Source organism: Peromyscus eremicus, chromosome 2 (genome assembly GCF_949786415.1).
Source record: "Peromyscus eremicus chromosome 2, PerEre_H2_v1, whole genome shotgun sequence".
Taxonomy (NCBI): Eukaryota; Metazoa; Chordata; class Mammalia; order Rodentia; family Cricetidae; genus Peromyscus; species Peromyscus eremicus.
The window spans coordinates 3,218,361-3,243,349 of record NC_081417.1 but is presented as its reverse complement, the minus strand read 5'-3'; positions in this window follow the sequence as shown (position 1 = coordinate 3,243,349).

Here is a 24,989-nt window from a genome sequence, read left to right as displayed (position 1 = left end):
CCACAAAGTCACACTGCACAACAAACCTTACATAAAAGATTCATTGGGAAAGACACAAGAGGGAGGCTGCCTCCACATAAGAGAAAAGCCACAAAGAACTGAGCAGGAGGCAAGGTTTATATAGGATTTCTTGTGGGGCAGAGATTTATAGGGTAGCCTGGGACTGGTGGGGTTTTATGGCCTGATCTTGGAGCAAGTTCAGGGATTTGTGGGATTTTGTGGCCTGATATTGGGCTTTTTTTTTTCTCTTTGGGGTGGATCTTTGCTGCCTGGGTCTTGAGGGGCTGGAAACAGTTATTAAGACCATTAGAATAGTTGGGAGGGAGGTTTGAAGACTCAAGGGCCTTATAGTTTTATCAAGCCTAGATTAATAGTTTATCAGAACTCCATTGGTTAATATGTTTAAACTCTGAACTTTTGAAGTCTTCATATCATATATCATCTTTAAGTCACATACCTTAAATCACTTTCTTAGATCCTCACAATTTACGTAAACTTAAACCCTTCTTTTTCATCCAGTCATTTACCATGAGACATAGGTTGTTGATTACTAAGACTGGTCACTGGAAAGCAAGTTCTTTTAAATAAAGGAACAGTAAAAGTAAATTTTTAGTTAGTAATAGCAGCATGATAGTTTGAGTTTGTTTTGTTCCAGTGGAACCTGTTTTGTGAGTTTATTGTAGAGAAGTCCCACAAAAGACCACCATCCACCTATGCAATCAACAAGAGCATTTATTATCTCAAGAGTAAAGGAACCAGCATGCTGGGGCCACCCATCCAACACAAAGGCAAAATGGGAACCCTGAGAGAAGCTCACAGGCTCCTTTTAAGCAGAGCTAAGGGGACTTTCAGGGACAGTTAGGTCATCTCAGATATGATTGGCTTATACATGTGGCAATCATATTAGTATGTGCTAATTGGCTGGTACTGGTTATGGTTACAGTTTTGGGGCAAGCCTGGACAAGTTCTAGGCTCTGTGCTTATTTGGTTATTACCTTGAGCTACTGTGGCTTGGGGGTGGGGCATTAAAATTGATTGTTCTTTGTTTCAAGAAGTAGAAACTGAGGCCTAATTCTTAACTGAGTTATTTGGAGCTTGTCATGATATTTGCCTGGCCTTCTCATTTATCTTTTTCAGTGTGAAGCCTCTCAACAAGGTAAACCTCTCTGTGAGTCTACCTTTCTCAGCAGGAGACCTAGCAGCTCTAGAAAAACAAAGCCTGGTTTGACATATTGAATCAATGGACCTTGGCTTTTTATCTAACCACCAGAAATCAACTTTAGTCCAGGTGACACTCATTTTGGAATGTATGGACTGCCTTTTGGAGTGTGAGGTGTAGATGTAATTCTAAATGGTCTTATTAAATAAGAAACACAGAGCCAAATGTAGAATTAAAAGTCCAAGAGGTGAGAGCACTAGCGAATAGCCTTTAGCTTACTAGCCACTGCCATCCTTCCCCTGAGGAAAGAGAGACCTACTTCCTGTGTATCTGTATTTTTATTGACTTTCTGTTCTTCTGCCTTCTCATTGGCTGTAAACCCAACCACATGACTTCCTCATCACTGCCTGTCTATAGAGACCTCCAGGTCTCTACAGTTGGTACTGAGATTAAAGGCATGTGTCTCCATGCTGTTTTTGTCCTTGAACACACAGACTCTGCCTGCCATGTGATTGGGTTAAGGGCATGTGCTACCAGTGCTAGACTTCTTCTAAATGGCTTGCTATTAGCTCTGACCCCGCAGGCAACTTTATTAGCATACAAACAAAATCACATTTCAGCACAAATAAATTAACACCATAGTGGGGAATTGGAATTTCCTTTGGATCTAACAGTTCCCTTCATTCCTAACCTTTCTATTGAATTTTTTTTCATGTTTTGATTTTTGGATTTAGTTGAAGGCCCTCTCTTTATCAATTGTGATAATCATGTGATTTATGTCCTTAAGTTCATTTATATGATATATGACATTTATTGCTTTGTGTGGTTAAACCATCCTTGCATCTCTGAACCAAAAGAAACTCAACCATAATGAATGTTTTTTTAATGTGTTCTTGAATTTGCTTTGCAAGTATTTTATTGAGAACTTTTGAATCTATGGTCAGAGTGGAAACTGGTATATAGTTTTCTTTCATAGTGGAAACTTTATCTGGTTTTAATACCAGTATGATGCTGGTTTTGTTGAAAGAGGTTGGAAGTATTCTTTCTTTTCTGTTTTACAGAGTAATTTGAGAAGCATTGGTTTTGTTTCTCCTTGAAACAACTGGTAGAATCCTGCAGTGAACCCATCTGACCATGGGATTTTTTAAATTGGAGTATTTCAAATACTGCTTTAATCTCACAACTTATTTTAGCTCTGTTTAAATTTTTATCTCATTTGGTTTAATTAAGATATGGCATATGCATCTATCTAGAAATTCATCCATTTATTTCAAGTATTCTAATTTGGTAGAATACATGTTTCTAAGGTATAACCTATGGTTTTCTGAGTTTAATTGTTATCTATTGTAATGTTTCCTTTCATCTCCAATCTTACTAATTTTGGTTTGTGCTCTATTTCCTTCAGTTAATTTGTAAATTTTATTTACCTCAATAATTGTTTACCACTGCTATAACCTTGAGAATAGGTCTGTGAGTCTTGTAAGTTTCAGTTACTGGCCTTGTGAGCTGTTTACTTCCTGAATCTCATGTTACTTCTCTTCCTTTCAAGAGAGAATGTTTCAGTAAGGAGGAAATTACTAACATTAATATGATCATTCTGGTTTTATTTTATTTTATTTGGTTTTAGCATGCTACTTAGTTATTAAATTATTTCCATAGTGAATCAGCACTACTAACAGAGACATGTTCTTTTTTTAGTTTTTGTCTTTTTATTATGTTTTTATTATTTAAAGAAATTTTAAAATTTAAATATATTTTGATCATATTCTTCCCTCCCAAGTTCTTCCAGATCCTCTACCCCTCCCAATCCACCCAAATTTGAGTTCTTTCTCAGAAAAACAATACAGAACTCCCCCATGTAAGTAAACAAAATAAAACACTCAACATGAAAAAGCAAAACAAGATTCCATACTGACTTCTCTAGCAGCTTCCACACCTTGCATGCCCACAGTGTATATAGGGTTCTTTTGTGAAATGCTCAATAGCATTTGCTGTCCTTGGTTGTCATCACAGCCATTCTGACTGGAGTGAGGGAGAGTCACAAAGTCATGTTTGATTTGCCTTTTCCTGATGGCTAAGGATGTTGAAAACTTAGTCAAATAGTTATTGGCCCATTCCATTTTTTCCTTTCTATTCATTGGCACATTTATTAATTGGGTGATTTGGTGGGAGTTCTTTATGGTATTTTTTAATTTTTTATTTCTTATTTTTGTTTTTAATAGAGTCTAGATATAAATATTAATCTCCCATTTGATACATAGTTGGAAAAAATTTAGTCCCATGTTGGAACTAAACTAAGGATTCTTCTTTAGTTCGGTGATTATTTCCTTTGTCATTTGTGCCAAAACTTGTCATATCATGCCATCAAATTATTCAGTCTTATAATTAGTTCCTGAGTCACTGAAGGCTTTTTCAGAAAGGCCTTGGCTATCTCTAGATCCTTAAAATTAAAAAAAAAAAAGAGATTTGTTTAATTTTATGTATGCATTTGTTTTACCTGCATGTATGTATGCATAACACAGGAGTGCCAGGTGCCCACAGAGATCAGAAGGTGGTATGGAACTACCTGGAATGGAGTTTCAAATGGTTATGAGCCACCGTGCAGGAGTGAATAACTGAACCCAGGTCCCCCACAAGAGCATCAAGTGATCTGAAACACAGAGACAGCTCTCCAGCACTATATCTTGAAGTATTTTTCTCTTGTAATTTCAGATGCCAGTCTTACATTATGGCTTTTTGTTTTAATCACTTTGAATAGGTTTCTGTGGAAAGTAAGGGATATGTGTCTTATGTTCTTTTATTTGTGGATATTCAGTTTTCCCGGCATCATTTGCTGAAGGACTCCTTGATCCCGGACCATGTGCATATTTAACAACTTTATCAAAGAATAGATGTGCGGGTTTATTTCTATGTCTTCTATTCGATCCCACTGGCCCATGTCTAACTTAGTGTAGTACATTGTTGGCTTTGTTATTATGCTCTGGTGGTTTGAATGAGAAATCCACCACAAGTCTTAGCCATTTGAATACTTGGTTCACAGTTGATGGCTTTTTCAGCAGGGTCAGGAGGTGTGGCTTTCCTGGAGGAACTATGTCATTGTGGGTGGGCTTTAAGATTTCAATAGACTCATGCTGGTTTGAGTTAGTTCTCCCTGTCTCCTGGTTGCAATTGGAAAAGTGAGCTCTTGGCTCTTCCTGTCACCATTCCTTTACTCTACCATCATGAGTTTTAATGTTCTGTAACTGGGAACTCAATTATTTCCTTTTATAAGTTGCTGTAGTCATAGTGTTTTAGCAGCAGGAAAGTAGCTAAGGCATGTGACTCTGTAGCATATGTAACCTGAGGTCATGTCCTGTGATCCCAGCATTATTCTTTCTGCTTAGGTTTTCTTTGATTATTGGGTTCTTTGTGATTTCATATGAACCTCAGGGATATGTTTGTATATCTGTGGAGAATATTGGCATTTTGATTGGGATTGAATTGAATCTGTAGATCACTTTTGTGAATAGAGCTGTGTTGTTGTTTTTTTAATATTAATTCAGCCAATCTGTGAACATCTAGGTCTTCCACCTTTTACTGTTCTTTTTAGTATTTAAGTATTCTGAAGTTTCACTTCAGAGGCCATTTACATCCTTGCTTATGTTTTTCCTGAGTGTTTTATTTGTTTGTTTGTTTTGTTGTGTGCTATTTAACAGAGTCTCCAAACAAACAAACAAACAAACAAAATTCCAGGACAGATGAACTTATTGTCAAACTTTACCAAATCTAAAAAGAGAGAGAGAGAGAAAAAAAAAAAACAATACCATAAAACACAAAGGAAACTGTCAACTCCTTCTATCCAGTCAGTAATATCTAGATACCAAACTCTATCCAGCCAGCGTTTTCCTGATACTGAAAAAGGAGGAAATCCCCAACTCCATTTTCCCTAATGAACATAACTGTACAAATAAAATACCTTCAAGCCAAATTCAAGGACATGTTAAAAAGATCACATACTGTGGCCTGATGTTTTCATCACAGAGTTGCAAGGATAGTTAATATAGATAAATCCATAAATGTGTTACTACGTGCAAATAGACTTAAGAATAGATGTCTCATGATAATCTTAAATAAGGCCAAAAAGTCCTTTGACGAAGTTCAGCATTTCTTCATGATAAAAGTCCCAAAGAAAGTAGGTATAAAAGGAGCCAAACTTGCTGGGCGGTGGTGGCGCACGCCTTTAATCCCAGCAATTGGGAGGCAGAGCCAGGCGGATCTCTGTGAGTTCGAGGCCAGCCTGGGCTACCAAGTGAGTCCCAGGAAAGGTGCAAAGCTACACAGAGAAACCCTGTCTCGAAAAACCAAAAAAAAAAAAAAAAAAAAAGGAGCCAAACTTTTATATTTATATTTATATTTATTATAATAAAGGTTACATGAGACAACCTTACAGCTGACATCATACTAAATGTGGAAAAATAGAAAAGTTTCTTTCTCTCAAGTCAGCTTATCTCAATAGTTGGACAACATGGGACTCCCTCCCTTCAGAAGAACTTCATGCCTTTACGTGCTCCTATCTGGAGAATGTCCCTGGGCCTGGAAGACTGACCTTATCTGAAGGCTGTCTCTAAACCAGATGCCAGGCTCTAAACCAGATGCCTGACTTATCTTTAGCTTGAGCCCTGACATAGATCCCTGCTGGAATGCTCCCTTGCTGCACATAGTAAGAACCTTATGATAGCAGTGTGCCTCTTAATGCGTATTAGGATTTGTCCCCAGGCTCCCCAATTCTATTTATTCCTTATACTCTAGAATAAAGTTGAGCTGATTCACCAAAGACTGTCTTTCAGACAGCTGTCTCTGTTTGTATCTACAGAGGTCTTGAAACCTGTTCTCTGCTTCTGTTCCCTCCACCTGTTGCCCTCCACCCTCATGGACCAATGCAGCCAACAATCCTGGGGAAGAAGCAAATCCTCAGTTATTGGTTTCTAACCCAATTAACTTTAGCTATGATATTACGTGACATTTGATTTCATTGATTATATTTTCATTCTCATAGCATTCCATATGTTTAAAGTAATATTGGCTTCTGCACAGGTGCAACTTTGTGTGTTGTTTATATGAGCTGCAGCTCACTGTCTTTCTAGAGTTACTGAAAAAATTAGTTTAAAATTCATTATAGTAAATTTGTTTATTTTATTATCATTCTCTTTAATTTTGTTTTACATTGTTTGGGGCTGCACTGTTAGATTCTTATAAGTCTGAAATCATCATGTATTCCTTTTTAAATGAGGAACTGTATGAGATAATAATGAAGTCATCTAATAATGATGTGGTTAAGAATGGATTTTTTTGCTTTCTACTTTCTGTTCTTTAGTTCTATTTGTATATCATATGCATATGTAAGCATATGACTGCATATGGAATATATATAATATTAACATATGTGTCTGTTAACATATGGAAGGATGATAGGCAGATTAATGGATAGACAATAAAGATTTTTGACTGGGAAGAATTAGGATAAGGGGTAAATATGATCAAAATACATTCTATAAAATTCTCAACGAATTAAAAATATTTTTGAAAGTTATGTAGTTAATATTTCAAATATTCAAACTGAAAAATGTTTGCTTTATAATTGTAGAGGTAAATCACTCAAAATATGTTTTGGTTTTTATTATGTTTACATATATATTTTGCCATCTAATGTTGTAATTTCTCTTTGCTTTGCTTGTTTTTTTCATCTTTTTTCTTAACTCATTTTGAATTGATAATTGTGTGTGTGTGTGTGTGTGTGTGTGTGTGTGTGTGTGTGTGTGTGTATTGTATATGTACCTGTGCACATATGGATGTGTGGACCTGCGTGCACACACAGGGGCCTGAGGAAGACATCCAGGTGTCCTGCACCATCACTCACTACCTTATTTGTCTGAGACAGGATGTCACTGAATGTTAAGCTAAGCTCACAGCCAGTAAACCCCAGTTCTAGTGAGACCTCCTATCTCTGCCCCACAGTACTGGAGTCACAGGCATGTCTGCCTTTTCCTGGCTTTCCATGTGACTGCTGGGGGTTCATACTCAGGTCCTCCTGCTTGGGCAGCAAGAGCTCTTACTCCCTGGACCATATCCCATCCCCATGAACTGAAGTGAACTGAAGAACTCTTTTCTTTGGTCAGTACTTTTTTCATTATTTTTGTTTTCATGGATACCCTAGAAATTTTCATTTGTATTCTGTTTGTAAAATTAATCCATATCTCCACTGTTATTTGAAATAATACAGTCTTGGGCTGCTTTAAATCATGATAACCTATTCCAATGCCTAGACTATTCCTTTTTTATAAACATCAAAGTTTCATTGCTCAAGACCAAGTTTCTAGAGACCTTGTGTCTGGTGAAGTTTTGCTCTTTGTGTCATAGATGGTGACCTCTTTTGTTGTTGTTGTCCTAGTCCAAACACCTTTATTTGAAATGAAGTTACCAGTAGATTCATAGCTAAATTACATTAACATTTTCCTTTAGAAAAATTAAAGCATAATTGCATCATTTACCCCTTCCTCCTCCCAACCCTTTCCATGTAGCCCTCCTTGCTCTCTCTATACATTCCTAACCATATAAATATAACCTGCTCAGTTTCTATAATGTTACTTGTATGTATAAGATATGTATATGATTTCAGGGCTGACCATATGGTGTTAGATAACCCAATTTTGGGGGAGGGGGCTCTTCCCTTAGGAATACGTTTTCTCCCACTCTCAGTATTCCTTAGTTGCCTCTGAGGGGTTCAAGGTAAGTCTCTATTGCTGAAGACACCATGTACTTTGGACATTGGACCCAGAAGATCTAAATTAAATCTGACCTGGAAACCTCCCAAGAGCAGCTCTCATGGTACCAGAAAGTTCCATGAAAGCTTCCAAGTGGGAAAATCAAGCAGTATCCCTATCCAGCTATAATGCCTATGAACCACAACAATGACCAGCATGGCAAAATAACCAACCTTAAGGGTGCAGTAGTGGTACACATACCTTGGCAATACTAACAGCTTTCTAACTGGACTTAAGGTCTGCTTAACAAGAGGGAAACTATTCTGGTACCAGAAACCTAGTATACCCAGGGCTAGAGAAGTCATGATCTTGGAGGGGAACCTACACCTGCCACTTTACTAAGCCAGCACAATCCCTAATTGCATTCTAAATATTTATCCTGATCTCAACACATAAGCATAGTCTCACTACACATTAAAGAAGCATCTCCTTGTAACAGATGGAGACCACTACAGAAAGCCACTACTTATCAACATGCAGAGAACAAGTGACCATGTGATATTCAGTAACAGCTAATACATCTACAACACCTAGGGCTCAGGGATCATAGCCAACGGGGGGAAAGTTTGTAAGAGTCAGATAAACAGGAAGTTTACTGTGACATTGTGGCTCCTAGAAATTTCAGAGAAGCTACAACCATGCAGTCTCCTCAGCATGGCTGTCTAAACATGACCTGAATAAGGATGACACCAATAAACACACTAACACGGAGAGGAGACATCTCATGGGGCCTCAACACCAGACAGAGAGTTGCAGGCGACTAGACTGTTTTAAAACGTTAGTAATTCTTCTCATTAGAAGCTTTTCTTGCTTTTGTTGATCAGTATCTGTTTGGCTTGTGTTATCCCCTTTCTATTTGTTGTAGCTTTCCATGTCAGTCTTTCATTTTCAAAGATTGCTTTCTTTCTGAAGTATGTTCTTAGTGGATGTTGTATAAGAGGACATATTTATATAAAGTCTTTCATTTTGTATTACCTATGAATGGCTACTGTGCTGCTTAGTTTTTGTCAACTTGACAGAAACCTAGATATACCTGGGAGGAGGAAATCTCAGTTGAAGAATTGCCTCCATCAGACTAGCCTGAGGGCATGTCTGTGGGACGTTTTCTTCATTTCTGATTGATAGTGGTACCACAGGGTAGCCCACTGTAGACAGTTGCAACATTGGGCAGGTAGTACTGGACAGCAGAAAGATGGTAACTGAGCAAGCCACAGGGAAGCAACCCAGCAAGTAGTGTCCTTCCATGGTTTCTGCCTCAAGGTTTGTGCTTGAATTTCTTAATTTCACTTAATAATGGACTTGTGACCCAAATAAGCCTTCTGCTTCTCCAGTAGCATTTAATCACAGTGTTTATCATGGAATAGAAAAGCAACCAGGACACGTACCTTTCCTGCCATTGTTTAGATTAGAATTGTTCACTTTATCTGTCTAGCTTTGTGGTCTTTTTCTCTAGTTTATCTTCGATTTGGTGAACACTAATCACCAACTTTAGGTATACTACCTTTCCTTTCAAATAGTCAATGTTTTTCAAATATTTCTGTTTATTTGATGTTATGCATGTTTTCTATCATCCATGCAGGGGTAAATTTTATTTAACATATTCTGACAAGATTTTATTTTGATTCAGAAATATGAGAGGCTTTGCCTTTCAGCTCTTGAACATTGCAAGTTACAAGTCACCTAACCGCTCCTTCCTTGTGTATTTAACTCACTGTCCTCCATCATATCTTTGTTCCACAGCTTTAGCAATTTCTTCACAACTGTCTTCTGATTCTTGAGATGTACCTGAGCTGTTGCTCAGTGCATAGAATGAAGTATTTATTTCACTTATTATATTTCTATTCCAAGATTTTATGCTTAATTCTTTCCCTGCTCTACTCTGATACTGCTTATTTCTTAGCCATAAATTAGAAATGCACATTTTGCCTTAATTTTCTAAGTATTTTGTAGTCTATAACCATTATTTCTATGGCTTGCAATATTTTGGGAACAGATAATATTTCTTTTTATGGTTCCTCATTCACTTTAGAAATGTGTTTCCTCCCTTGATTAATTACTGCCCTGTAAAGGATGGTGCATTCATATATATTGGAGTTTTACCCGTGGCACTTTTAACTAAACTTTTAACCATGTTTTGGTTAAAAAGTTTGGTTATGTAGTATGGTTGTGTGTGTGTGTGTGTTTGTGTGTGTGTGTGTGTGTGTGTGTGTGTGTGTGTATGTGTGTGTGTGTGTAATATTAATTCTAGTACCAAGCTCAGATGAACATCTACTTCCTGTGACATGCTGCTATCATTTGAAAATGACCTTACACTTATGTAGCTAGCTTTCCTTATCTTCCCAAAGCCAGGTCCACAACATTCAGATTTCTTTTAGTTATTGTGACAGCATTTGTCTTCTAGTTCTCTTTTTGTGGTGAACTTTCTGTTTCAGATCTTAGACTTCTCAAAAGGAAGGAGGAGTTACTGTGTCTGACTGCCCTTCCAAATTTACATGGCCTTGGGCTCATCTCCCTTCTTTTTGTAGAGAGTGCTAAAGCCAGAGTTCCAAGGAAACAGACATTGGCAGATGTCTTCCAAATTTCTTATTTTTTATTTAATCATTTTGTCATTGTTTTAAAATTTTCATACTTTTATTTATTTTTCCATAGGACGCAAAAGCCATTCATCTCATTTTAATCATAATTTAGTTTTTTACACGACTAATTCTGCATTTTGTAAACAACAGAAGCTACTGAAAGATTGTATATCTTTGTTACCATCTATGAAGAAAATCCCTCCTAGAACTTACGAGGAAGGCCATTTTCATTGCAATCTTTAGATTCTGGCCCAGGACAAGCACTCCCAAATCTATAGCAGTAAGAGTCATTTACAGTTGCAATGTGTCTGCCAAGGAGCACTGTCCTCCAGAATATACTGCACATTTACAAAATCATTTATGTAATATCATTCATACCCAAATGATGTGTGATATACACTACAACACCCCCTCTATTCTCAATTCAATGTATTCTAAATGCTGACATGCTGCTGACAGTAGGTTTAGGCATCTAGAGTGCTGTTTCTGCTCTTTCAGGTCCAGGTTGCTGGTATGAACTGTAATGGCTATTTTCTACATTCACTGTGTTTTGAAAAGTCTATCATTACCTCAAAAGTCCATTGTGATGAGGTACTGTGGTGGAAAAATGATATTTAATTCATTTCTTATGAAATCTGAGAATATCTTGAGATGAGATACCTTTCCTACATTGAGAATCTCAAACGTGTAGTGAGGAAAGAACTGTACTAAGCTGTTATGATGATTTTTTTTTTATTTTAGAATAAGCAAAATCCCCTGTTTCCCTGATTTGTGGGCCTTGACCCATGAGGAAGTTGAGTTTGGATGTGGCTAGGAAATCAGGTTTTAGTAAGTGGAAAAGAAATCCTCTCCATGTCTTTTACTGGTCTAGCCTTTAACATAGAAAGTGTAGCATGCTCTTCCTAGCATGCTCTTCCCAGCATCACTCAGGACCTTACTTTCTCTGCCCTGTCTGTTCTGCAGACAGGCTAATCTACAAAGCATTTAATTCAGAACACATCAGACTCAGACTAAGATGGAAGAACAATCAAGGAAGATTCCTGAGATTCTCAGACCTACAAACACACACACACACACACACACACACACACGCATGCACACACACACACACACACACATATTTATGTGTACCTGCTCATACCCCTTTGTCTACATACATACAAATCTACACACACATCTGCACACCACACATACACAAACACATCCATTCATACTGAGTCTACATACATTATGAACATACCCACACATCTGTGCTGTGAAACAATGTTTTTCTGCACTATGAATGTATATTACTCTCATTGGCTAATAAAAAGCTGATTGGCTGATAGCTGGGCAGGAAGAGATTGAGCATGAGAGCCAGACTAGGAGAATTCTGGGAAGAGGAAAGGCAGAGTCAGAGAGTTGCCGGCAATCACAGAAAAGCAAGATGGGCATGCCATACTGAGAAAAGGTACGTGGCTAATCACAGATAAGAATTATGGGTTAATTTAAGTGTAAGAGCTAGTCAAGAACAAGCCTGGGCTATTGGCTGAGCATTTGTAATTATTATAAGACTCTGAGTAAGTTATTTGGGACAGGAAACATCTATTTATACATCTGCACACAACACACAAGCACACACACACAAAAGACTTTTCCTTGGACTCTTGTCAAATACATTGTGTTTCAGAACAGTGTAAATGTATATGAGATTTCTATGGTATGTGCATATGTATGGGATGTTTTGTGTGGCATGTGGTATGTGCCATTGTATTGTATGTCTGTGTGTGTATATATGTGATGTGTTATATGTGTATCTCTGTGTGGTGTGTATGTGTGATGTACATATGTGGTATGCATATGTGATATGAGGAATGTATGCTGTGTATGTGTGTGTGTATCTATATACTAGAACATAATGTGTGTTTATGGTATATGTATTGTGCATGTATAGCATGTGTCAGTGTCTGTGTAGTATGTATGTATGTGTATATTTTATATATACATATATATATATATATATATATATATATATATATATATATATATAAATATGTGTGTGATGTGTATACTTCCTTGGGGAAGTACTGCTCAAGTCCCTCGCTCAACTGTGGGCTCTGACCTCCTGTACTGAGGAACTTTTTGCTCTCTCTCTCTCATTCCCCTTTAGGAAATGGCATGGGAATTGCTGTCCAGGGTGCTATGGAAAATCTTGGCCATTGAGAAACTAGATGGGGAAGGACTCATAAACTGTTCCCCGAGCATTCAGCAGTATCACAAATTGGTTTGTGATACCTTCTCCCTCAAAAATATTACATGATTTATTATAACATCTTTATCTTACAGATAAGGTGCTTAGCTTCTAGAAATTGTAGCATATTTTGTATAACTCCTCCAATTTCTTGATTAGAAAGACAATAACTTACCTTAGATAAACATCTACTTGAACTGTACTTGCATTCCAGTAATGAAGAAATGATGATTGTTTGAACCTTCAACTGTGATGGATTGAATTTGGCAAAGCTCAATAATATACACACCAAATGTGCTGAGGTAAAATTGCTTCCGAGTTGATAAACTGAAACAAATGAATTTAAACTTGAACTGAACTTTAACAAAAGCCATTCATCTCATTTTGGTCATAATTTACTTTTTAAAAGGACAGAATAGACATCATCATATTCTAGACAGTGGCAGGCAGTTTTGTTTCTGTTTACAAGGTCAACAAGCTTTTGTCTATCCAGGAAACTTCTCTACTTCCACATGTAGCAGCAAAGTTTAAGTTTCACTTGGAGAAACAAAAATATAAAACTTGAACTTAAATCTTATACAAATTACTGTGTGTGGTTTTGACTCTACATTTCACTCAAAAACTAAATTTGAAAATACTGAGAAGCAATCAGTGTTGGGGAATAAGTAACTTTCAGTAAGGGACATCAGAATTAAATGTTCTAAAGGTCTCATTTTGAGTTTGGTCTAAGATAAAAATACAAACTATTTTCAGTGTATTTCACATACTTAGGCATGTAAAATTATTAAACCATAAGATTATCTCTTTTATTTTTCAGACTTTAAAGCATGACTGAAGATCTGGAATTTTGAATTAAAAAATTTTAATTAAAAATAATTATATACTTCCCCCTCCTTACCTCTTACCAACCATTCCCATGTCCTCTCTCCCCACCTACCCCTGACTCCTTTTCAGATTGATGGTCTCTTTTCTTTGGTTATTATTGTTACATAGATATAAACACACACAAACATATAAATACAACCTACTGAGTCTGTTTAGTGATGCTTATGTATCTTTTCAGGGCTGACTACTTGGTATTTGATAACCAATGGGGGTTCAGCTCTGGAAAAGACTATTGGTTCAGGTTTTATTTAGGCAGCTATATTGTTGAGGTATCTTGATTATAGTCTTTTCTAGGAGAAACAATCTCATAGCAAACATTCTAAACTTTCAGCTCTTACAGGCTTTCTGTCCCCTCTTCCACGATGTTTTCTGAGCCATAGAATTAGGAGTTGTGTTTTAGGTCCATGACCAGTTGTTCTCTGCATTTTGACCACTTGTACTCTGCATTTTGACCACTTGTAATTTTCTGTAATGGTTTCTGTTTGCTGTAAAGAGAATCTCCTTTGATGAGGGGTGAGAGAAAATCTGTGGGTATAAGGATAAATATTTAGAATGCTGTTAAGAATTATGTGGTCTCATAAAGAAGCAGGAGCAGGTTTGTTCTAAGATCCACGACCTCACTATTCCCAGGGTAGTTGGCTAGATTTCCAGCACAAGGCATGATTTCCCTCCTATTGAGCAGACTTAGAATTCAATTAGCTGTTGGTTACCAAGATAAGTACCACTATTGAACCTTTAGGGATATCTTACCATGCTGGTCATTGTTGTGGCTGAAGGGCATCACAGTTAGGTGGGACTATTTATTGCCTCCCTCCCTTGACTGCTTGCTTAGTACCTTCTGGTACTATGGAAACTAGACCTCAGGAAAGAGACTTTTAGGTCAGATCCAGCTAAAATCCTCCTAGTCCTGTGTCCAAAGTGTGGTGTCTTCAACAATATTGACTCACTTTCAGCCTCTGGGAGGTAACTCATGGTAATAGCAATAACCTATATGGTTTTAGGAGTCCCTTTGACTCCCCTGATCAACGAATCAAAAGGAGGTTTCTGTGCCTGTTGTGATTTTTGCTTTGTTATTTATGTATCTATTTTTTTTGTTAGATGAGCACTATCAGCCAAAGTGACCAACTTTGGTGTGTGTATGTGTGTGTGTGTGTCCGTCCGTGTGTCCCCTAGTTAGGGTTACTATTGCAGTGATAAAACACCATGATCAAAACTTGGGGAGGAAAGGGTTTATTTGGTTTACACTTCCAGGTAACAGTCCATCACTGAGGGAAATCAGGGCAGGAAAGTCAAGCAGGACAGGAACCTGGAGGCAGGAGCTGGGCCCTCCCCATCAATCACTAATTAATAAAATACCCTACAGGCCTGATCTTAGGAGGCATTTCCTCAGTTCAGGTTCCTTTCTCATAGGTGACTCTAGCTTGTGTCAAGTTGGCATAAAACCAGCTAGCACAACACGCATGCGCGAGTGTGTGTGTGTGTGTGTGTGTGTGTGTGTGTGTGTGTGTGTGTGTGTTAGGGTTCTCTAGAGAATGGAACTGCTGTTATTGGCCCCTCCTCCCTGCTTCTTCATCCTACAGATCCGTTCCTTGTTTTTCTTTTCCACCTTCATATCACTTGTATCCTGCTGTTCCTCTGTCAGATCCTCCTCATGATCCCTATTTACTTTTCTAATTTCTGAAATTGCTCCATATCATATACTCACATCTGAAGATTGGAAGCTGGGAACCGCAGATGAGAGACAACATGTAGTGTTTGCCTTTCGTGTCTGAGTCATCTCACTCAGTATAATATTTCCTAGTTTATCCATTTACCTGAAAAGGTCATGCTTCCCTTTTCTGTACAGATGAATAGCATTCTATTGTGTATATGTACAAGATTTTCATTATCCATTCATCTGTTGGTGATCATTTAGGATATTTCCATTCCTAGCTATTGTGAATAGGGCAGCAACAAACATAATCAAACAAGTATCTGTGAAGTAGTGTGTTAAGTTATTTGTGAGTATTTCAAGGACAGTGTGTGGTATAGCTGGGTCATATGGTAAATTTATTTTTCAGCTTCTTGTGGGTTCTTCATACTTATTTCCAGAGTGGCTGCACCAGTTTATGTTCCTACCAACGGTGAATAGTGCTCTTCTTTCCCTGCACTCCCACCAGCATTTGTTCTCAGTTGTTTGTTGGTCTTAGCCCTTTGACTGGGGTGAGATGAACTCTCAAAGTTGTTTTTAATTTGCATTTCCATAATTGTTAAGACGATGAACACTTTTTGAGATATTTCTCAGCCATTTTGATTTCTCTATTGAGAATTCTCTGTTCATATCCATAACCCAAATCAGGTCATATGTTTTCTTGAATCTTTAGTTTTTAGTTCTTTATATATTCTGGATATTAATCCTCTGCAGATATATAGTTGGCAAAAATTATCTTCCACTCTGTGTTTTCTTGACACTTGATTCTTTGCTTAGTTGTACAGAATCTTTTTAGTTTTATGAAGTCCCACTTGTCTGTTCTTAGCCTTAATTCCTGGGTAAATAGAGTCTTATTTACAAAGTTGCTTTCTATACCTATATCTTGCAACATACAGCCTATGTACTATTCTAGCAGTTTTAGTGTTTCAGGTTTTAAATTGAGGTCAAAGGATCCATTTGGAGTTAATTTTTGTGCAAGATGATATATACAGGTGAGGGATAATTTTGTTCTTCTGTACGTGAACATTCAGGTTGCTCAGCGCTATTTGTTGAAGATGCTGTCTTTTTCCAGTATGTGTTTGTGACCTATTTGTCAGATAGCTGCAGTTATGTGTGCTCAAGTTTGTGTCTTCTATTTTCTTTCATTGTTTTATGTGCCTGGTTTTATGCCAGTACCATACTATTTTTATAGCTTTATAATGTATCTTGAAATCCAGAATGGTAATCCCTCTAGTATTGTTCTTTTTGCTCAGAATTACTTTGGTTGACTAGGAGTTTTCTGGCTCCATATTAATTTCAGGATGACCTTTTCTGTTTCTGTAAAGAATATTGTGATATTTGACTGAAATTGCATTAAATCTGTAAATTGCTTTAGGGACAATCATCATTTTCACAATATTAATTCTATCTACCTAAGAACATATGAGATCTTTCAATTTTCTAGTGTCTTCTCTGTAATCTCCTTCTTCAGAAATTTGATGTTTTAACTGTAGAGGTCTTTTACCTCCTTAGGTTTATTCCAAGATATTTTATTGCCTTGAAAGCTGTTGTAAATGGCAGTATGTTCATGATTACTTTCTCAGAATACTCATTGTAGGTGTATAGGAAGGATACTGATTTTGTGAGTTGGTTTTTATTCTGCCACTTGGCTGAAATTGTAGATCATTTCTAAAGGTTTTCTGGTAGACTATTTGGCATATCTTGTGTATAACATCATATCACCTGCAAATATGGAGAATGACTTATTTTCCTAGTTGTGTCCTTTTAATTTCATTCTCTTGCTTATTGCTCCAGCTAGTGCTACAACAACCACATTGAAAAAAGTGGGGATAGTAGACAACCTTGTTTTGTTTAGTACAGTAGATTTTATCATATTCATCCCTCTTCCAATTCTCCCAAGATCCACCTATATTCCCTATCCACCTGATGTTGTTTTTCTGTTATTGTTATTTTATACCTATGAAGTCAAATTTCTGCTCCTTGTAAGTCTAGGATATGCATCTTCTATTGGAGCATAGTGGTCCTACAGGTGGCTATGCTTTTACAGAAAACTGGCATGCCCTCCCAACAGCTATCAGTAACAAGTAGCTCTTCAGATAGGGGTGATACTTCATGCTCAACTCTCTTCTACACCACTACATGATGAGATTTGATCTGCCCTGAGCTTAAACAGGTCTTCTATATATTGTCACAACTGCTATGAATTCATATGTTCAGCTTCCCTGATGTATTAGAATATACATTTCTTACACTCTTTTCAGCTCCTTACCACAATGACCCTTGAGCCTTAGGAGGAAGGAATGTAACATGGGCATCTCATTTGGGGTAATCATTCTGAATTCTTTTAAACTCTGTATTTTGGCCTGTTGTAGATATGAGTTAATCATCTACTGCAAAAAGAAGGAAGCTTCTCTAATGAGTATTGAGGGATGCATTAGCTATTAGTCATTAGGAGTCAGTTTAAAACTATATCCATTTACCAGAATAATAATAGTAGTTTTCCCTCTTAAGGTTTATGACTGTCTAGCCACAGGTTTGCTTGTGGCTAGCCCTCGATTTCCTATTTGCTAGCCTATGGTTTTTAGTAGGGTTATTATTGCTCCATTGTAGCGTAACGCCCACCTCCCCCACCTCAAGCCTCTACGGTAGTAGGTAGATAGCCATGGCTTTTAAAAACTGTCTTTAGTGTTATTTCCCTCTGTTCCTTCCCTCTTCTGCCTCGTCTTCTCATCTCTCATATCAATTCAGCCTTTCCTGTTTTATTAGTCCCCATTAATCCTGTGTACCCCCGTGTTCAATCTCTCAAAAGGACTCTCTTGAAAGCCTGCAGCATAGTTTCTTGCTAATTTCCTGACCTCTATGGGCATTCCAAATGAAACACACATATCTTAAACTTCGAAGCTGCATTCACAAATGAGAGAAAACCTGTGACATTTGTCTTTTTGAGTCTTCACTCAGAATGTTTTTTTTTTCCAGTTCCATCTATTTATCTGCAAATTCCATATTTCTCAATGGCTGAATAATATTTCATTGTGGAAATACACAAAACTTCCATTGTCCATTTATCATTTGAGGTACACCTAGGCTATTTCCATTTCCTGATATTGTGAAAAGAACAGCGATGAACATGGATGAGTCTCTGTAGTAGAATATGGAGTCCTTTGGATATGTGCCCTAGAGTGATATAGCTAGATCATGGGGTAGATTTGTTTCTAGCTTCTTGAAGAACTACCATGCTGACTTCTACTGTAGCTGAGTTTGCACTTCTGCCAGAAGTGAATAAGCGCCCCCTTTCCTCACATTCACAACAGTATGTGTCATCATTTTTTAAAATCTTACTTGGCTGGGGTAAGATGACTTCTCAAAGTTATTTTAATATACATTTCCCACATAACTAAGGATGTTGAACAGTTTTTTAAAAATGTTTCTCGGTCATTTGTAATTCATTGTTTGTGAACTTTTTGTTTATTCCATTCCCTATTTTTTTTTTTTTTGTTTAGACTGGGTTGTTTTCTTGATGTTTAGTTTTTGTTTTCTTGTTTGTTTATTTTTACTTTTTTGTATATTCTAGATAACTTTGCCAGATGTACATCTGATAAAGAGTTTCCTTTTTTTTAGGCTACCTCTTCTCTTAAATGGTGGTTTCTTTTTAAATACAGCAGATTTTAGTCCTCATTTATTAATTGTTGATCTTAATCCTTCACTGCTGAGGTCTTATTCAAAATGTCCTTTCCTATGCCCATGGGTTCAAATGTATTCCCTACTTTCTTCTGTATCAGCTTCAAGGTATCAGATGGATTCCAGTTTTGCAGAGTGAAATGTGGCTATAGTTTCATTCTTCCACATGTAGCTATTTCATTTTATCAATACCATTTGTGCTATCTTTTTTCCAATGTGTTATAGGTTTCTTTGTCAAAAATCAGGTGACTATATGAGTGCTACTTACAGATTGGTCCTCAATTCTATTGGTCAATGTATCTGCTTTTATTACAGTATCATGCTGTTTTTATTACTATAGGTCTGTTGTATAAATTGAAATCTGTGATGGTGATACCAAAAGATTTAGATCTTTAAAAATTACCCCATGTTTTATATATGTAGTTATATTTATAAATGTGGTGGTTTCTTGAAAACTTGATTATGATTTTTATGACAGTGTGAAAGGCAGAGGTGGGGATTAAATCTTGAGTCTCACAGATGTTTTACCTCTGAGCTACAACCACACCCCTAAAAATCTATTTTCTATATGAATTTTCAATATAAGTTAATTTTCAAAGAAACACCACATTGTCTCACTGTAGACATGGGAGCAAGTCAGTTTATGCATTCACAGCTAAGGATTGAAGAAAATTGGGCAAACACAATCTCCTTTTCACTTACTTGTTAATGTTAGTGAAAAGAATTTATTTTATTTTTGATAGAACAAAAATGATTTGTGATTGAAACATCATATGACTCATCTTTCTGCTTCTGTTATAACTCATTAGTTATTATTCATTAATGATTTTTACTTGAAAGCTGGTTTCTGGAAGCAGACTTTATGGGCAATATAAAAATATTTTATGTATAAATAACTATCTTCTATGCATTCACATTTTTTGTATTTAACACACATGTACACTATTCCTAATTTACTGTCTACATTTTTTTAATAGTTGACATAGCCTTTATAGCCTTATGAAAGGAGGTCAAACTGTCAGGTTTAAAGCAAGAACTATTTCCATAAAAATCTTGAAGGTAGGGAAAATATGCAGATATTTCATGATTTCAAAGATAAGCACTTAAGGTAGAAGTATCAAAGGGTTATAGAACTGCACAACTCATAAGTAGCATTGTGGACTGAAATGTATAAGAAATATAATATTCACAATTAGGATTATAATGAATTGCCTTTTTAGTCCATGAACTGTATGCATGTGCAGTCTCTGGGCTTAATTAGTGTGTTTGATGGGTATGTTCATTTTCTTACGTCCAAGCTGATTGCTCATAGTCCACACAGTGAAAACTGAAAACAAAATCAATCTGTGAAGTAGTACCTAGTCATCTAACTAGAGATTCCAAGTGCAAACAGACCAACTTAGGTAAAATTAAATTAGTTATGATACAGCCCATATCATCTGACCAGCTGTTATCACAGGATAAACAGTGGTCTCTTGTCCTAAGAATAAATGGCTTTGGTGACAGAATCTTAATCCCTTTAATCTCAAAAACACAAAGGAACATGATTAGTTGAATGGTGATGCTTTATGCATAAGAAATTATGAAATACTTTAATTAAGTCATTCTACTGTGCTCTCGAAATACAACAGACTATTCTGTATGGCCTTTGGGGAATGTCAGGTAGAAAAGTGATTTTCATTAAAATCTTTTGCATTACAAGTTTTCTGAACTTTATTTTTTCTTTTTTAATCATTTTTATTATTTAAAACAAATTTTAAATTTAAATATATTTTGATCATAGTCTTCCCTTCCACCAAGTCCTTCTACATCCTCTTCCCAACCCAACTTTAAGTTCTTTCTTAAAAAATAAACAAAAATCCAATACAACAACAAAACTTCCCCAAATCAAGAAAGCAAAATAAAACAACACCCAAAAAGAAGAACAAATAACAAACCAGCAAACTATAACTAAATAAAAGCACACACAAAAATCCTGTGCACTTCATTATAGGCTGGTCAACTTCTCCTGAACATGAGACCTGCCCTGGAGTGGTTGATATATCCATTGGAGAAAACTAGTTTTCCCTCTCCCACCAGTCATTAACCTTTATACTAATGGCTAGTTTTTTTCATTCATTTATTCATTTAAAAAATATAACAAATAAAATAAGATAAAACAAAAACTATCATATTGAAGTGGGATGAGACAACTAACAGAGGAAAACATTCCCAAGAGAAGGCACAAGAATCAGAGATGCACTTGTTCACACACTCAGGAATCCCACAAAAACACTAAACTGAAAGCTGTACTATAAGTGCACAGGACCTGGTGAGGATGCTTGCAGACCCTGTGCATGCTGCCTCAGTCCCTTAAAATTCAAATGAGCTCATGTTGATTTATAGAGAATTGTTCTTATGATATCCTCCATCCCTTCTGGCTCTTACACTCTTTCTACCTCCTCTTCTGTGGGATCCCTGAACTCTGATGGGAGAGATTTGTTGGAGACATCCCATTTAAGGTTGAGTGTTCCAAAGTCTCTCAGTCTCTATATAATGTTTGTTGTGGGTCTTCATATTTGCTCTCTTTTTTAAAGACCAGTATTATTGAGTTTTACCATAGGATATTATTTCCTAGATATCCAGTCTCTGGTTCTTGGTCACCCCAAGCAGTGTTAGGCATGGGTTCCATCTCATGGGTTAGGCCTTAACTCAAATTGGACATTGGTTAGTTACTCCCACAAACTTGTTGCCATCATTGCCTTAGCATATCTTGCAGGGAAGACAACATTGCAGATCAAAGGGTTTGTGATTGGCTCGGTGTTTACACTTTTGATCATGTGCAGAGTACTTTCCTGTACCAAAGATCCTGGAATATAGGAGTGATGACACTATGTAGGGACCAACTCAACATCTCTGTGCCCAATGAGCTGTGTAGATGTTTTCAGCAATGGACCTTGCTCTCTGTTTGTGGAGAGCCACCTATAGTCTTGGTAACAGCCTGGGTTGGTTGGAGGTTCCTGTGGAGTCCCTTTTGCCAACAACTCATTTTAAGTGTCCTTGTGGGCCACAAGAATATATTATTATAGAGATTCAACTGTGTATTAAAGCTATACTCTGACCGGCCAAAGTTCTGTCAAAAGGCAAGCCATTTATTACGAATATTTGGTGTTATCCAGCTTTTAATATTTCAGCTGTCTTCTGCTATGAAATTCTTGTGTGCCCAAATATTCCCAGACCATTTGGCAGTTTAGCTCCTCCGACCTGCTGAACTTCTAGATTCCCCCACTGAGCCTAGGAGACAAAACAGCTGGAGATGAAGAGCTTTGCTTCTTGTGCAAATGAATCTCAGACCATCCCCTTCCTTCATGTCTAGGGGCATGGCAGAAAGATTGACTGAGGACAATAGGGCATTTTACATAACCAGGTGCAGTAAGGACTGGAGTGGAATTCCAGAGGAGGACACAGAACTGCTTGGGCTGTGAGACAGGAAGAGGGAAGGGTGAGGCAGAAACAGAGGACACAGAACTGCGAGGCCAGAGAGAAGACAGGAAGACAGAGGTTCAGTAGAGGGTAAAGCAGATCTCTTGTAGACTTTATCAGGGCCATAATATATGTATGTATGAACATATATATATATAAAATGTTTCCCTTATCCATTCATTTGTTGGTAGGCATTTAGGATGTTTCTACATTTTGTCTGTTATGAATATGCTGCATTCTCAAAAACACTCAGTCCTATTACATGAGGACTATCTCCAAGGTGCCGTGAGACCAAAGAAAGAGGCAAACAGATCTGAATAGAATATAATTTATTGGGTGATTTTCTCATAGAAGTGTAGACCAGGATGGAAACACAGTCCTGCAAAGAGTGATCCTTGCAACTTGGGTCTACAAAAATGGCACTTTGGGGGAAGTCCAAAGGTGAAGTAGCTTCACCTTGCCTGGAATACACCCAGATCATTTTCAGCTAATATTAGAAGAGTCAGACACTTTTCTGGAGCTAGGTGTGTAAAATTCCACATACCTCTCTAAAGTCTTGTCTTTTTATAGTTTGCTGGGAAGCTAGGTAGGAAGACTAGGTAGGGTGACACTGGAGCTACTGTGGCAGTTACAGGTCAGGACAGCTACAGTTCTCTCAAACTGTATCCACTTATGCTGCAGTAAGTATCAGGATGCTCTTAGAGAGTGCTATTTCAGTTCTTTTGAATAAATAGCTAGAAGTGGCATTGTTAGACTGTACAGCAGTTCCATTTCTTACTTTTTGAGGAACCATCTGTTTACAGTTGTAGTCTACTGATATATATTCGTACTTCACCAATAGTATACAGGAGTTCTCTTTTCTCCAGTCTTTATCAATACTTGTATTTAGTCTGTGTAATAACATTCTTGGCAACTATGGGATAGTACCTCATCATTTAAGTTGTGTGTTCTTATTTATTAGTGATTTGGACATTAGGTTGGAAGGAGGAAATATATATTAAAACTTACGTTAATTCCTTTAATGTTTTAAGATTATTCTATTGTTAGAGAAGAGTTTGCAGATATTTTCTCCCACTTTATGAGTTGATTTTCAATCACAAGGTTGTTTTCTTTTCTGTGCAGAAACTTTTGCTTTAATATGATTCGAACTTTTAGTCATGTGTTACATCATATGTAGGAAGTCACTGTCAAGATCAATGCCCAGGAGCCATTGATGCCACTACCTAAGTAGAAAGCACATCAGGAGATACATATAATTTAAATAGTTCATATGCTTAGATGCTGTGTTGTTTTTGAGGCTCTTTTCTGATATAAAAAAGCAATCACAGCATTATTGAGCTGTCTTCACATACTTGGCCCATTCAGTACTACAGTTTGATCAGCTTTTGTACAGTCACAGAATTGAGACACCACTCCCACAGTTGTTGACCATGGTTATCTGTTCAAAGAGGAGTTCTTTATGCTTTAGATATCAACCTCAGCTCAAACAACTATTCTCTCTTTTTCTTCTGTTGGGGTATGTATCAACTTTTTACTATACATATACAAGGTATATAACTTAATGATGTGGTATGTGTTTATATACACATACATGTCACATAGTTAACTTCTTTTTGCTTTTATAGTGGGATGTGTGTTTGTGTGTGTGTGTGTGTGTGTGTGTGTGTGTGTGTGTGTGTGTGTGTGTGTACTTGCACGTGCAGATGTTTGCTGGTCATGGAAATATGTGGAAATCAGAGGATAACTTTTAGGAGTTGGTTCTTGCCTTCTATATTGTTGAGGTAGAGTTTCTTGGTATTTCTGCTGCTAAGCAGTACACTTCAGGCTAACTAGCTTCTGACTCTCCTGTCTCCACCTCTCTCATCATGATAGGCATGCTGGGCTTTTTGTTGTTGCAATGTTGTTTTCACATGGGTTCTGGAAATCAAACTCAGTTAATCTGGCTTGCATGACAAGCACTTTCCATGCTGAGGCCATCTTCCCAGGCCCACATAGTTAACCACTTTTAAATTTTCAGTTTTTAGGATAATAGATTTTGGAGATTGGACATAGCATCGTGGTTTCAGAAAATATTTACCATAGATTTAGAATTTTCTTAGAGTGAAGATCTTAAGGGTTCTACAGAGAGAGAGAGAGAGAGAGAGAGAGACAGAGAGAGAGAGAGAGACAGAGACAGAGACAGAGAGACAGAGGAGAGACAGAGAGAGGGGGTACTTTATATAAGGATAGTCACCAGAGCATCACTTATCATGGAAAACCATGGAAAATCCCCATATACAACTGAGTCATATTGATTATTCCATGGAACAAATGTGATGAATCTAAATTTATTGATTTCATTCACTGAAACAGCCTTTAGAAAGAGTTTAACTGATTAAAAAAAAACGTTTATGCTATGATGTTAAGTAAAGTTATTATTGTGCATATGTCCTAATTTATACAAAATTGTATATAAGCAATGTACTTATTATACCATAAAAATACAACACAAGCATTTTACCACATGTGG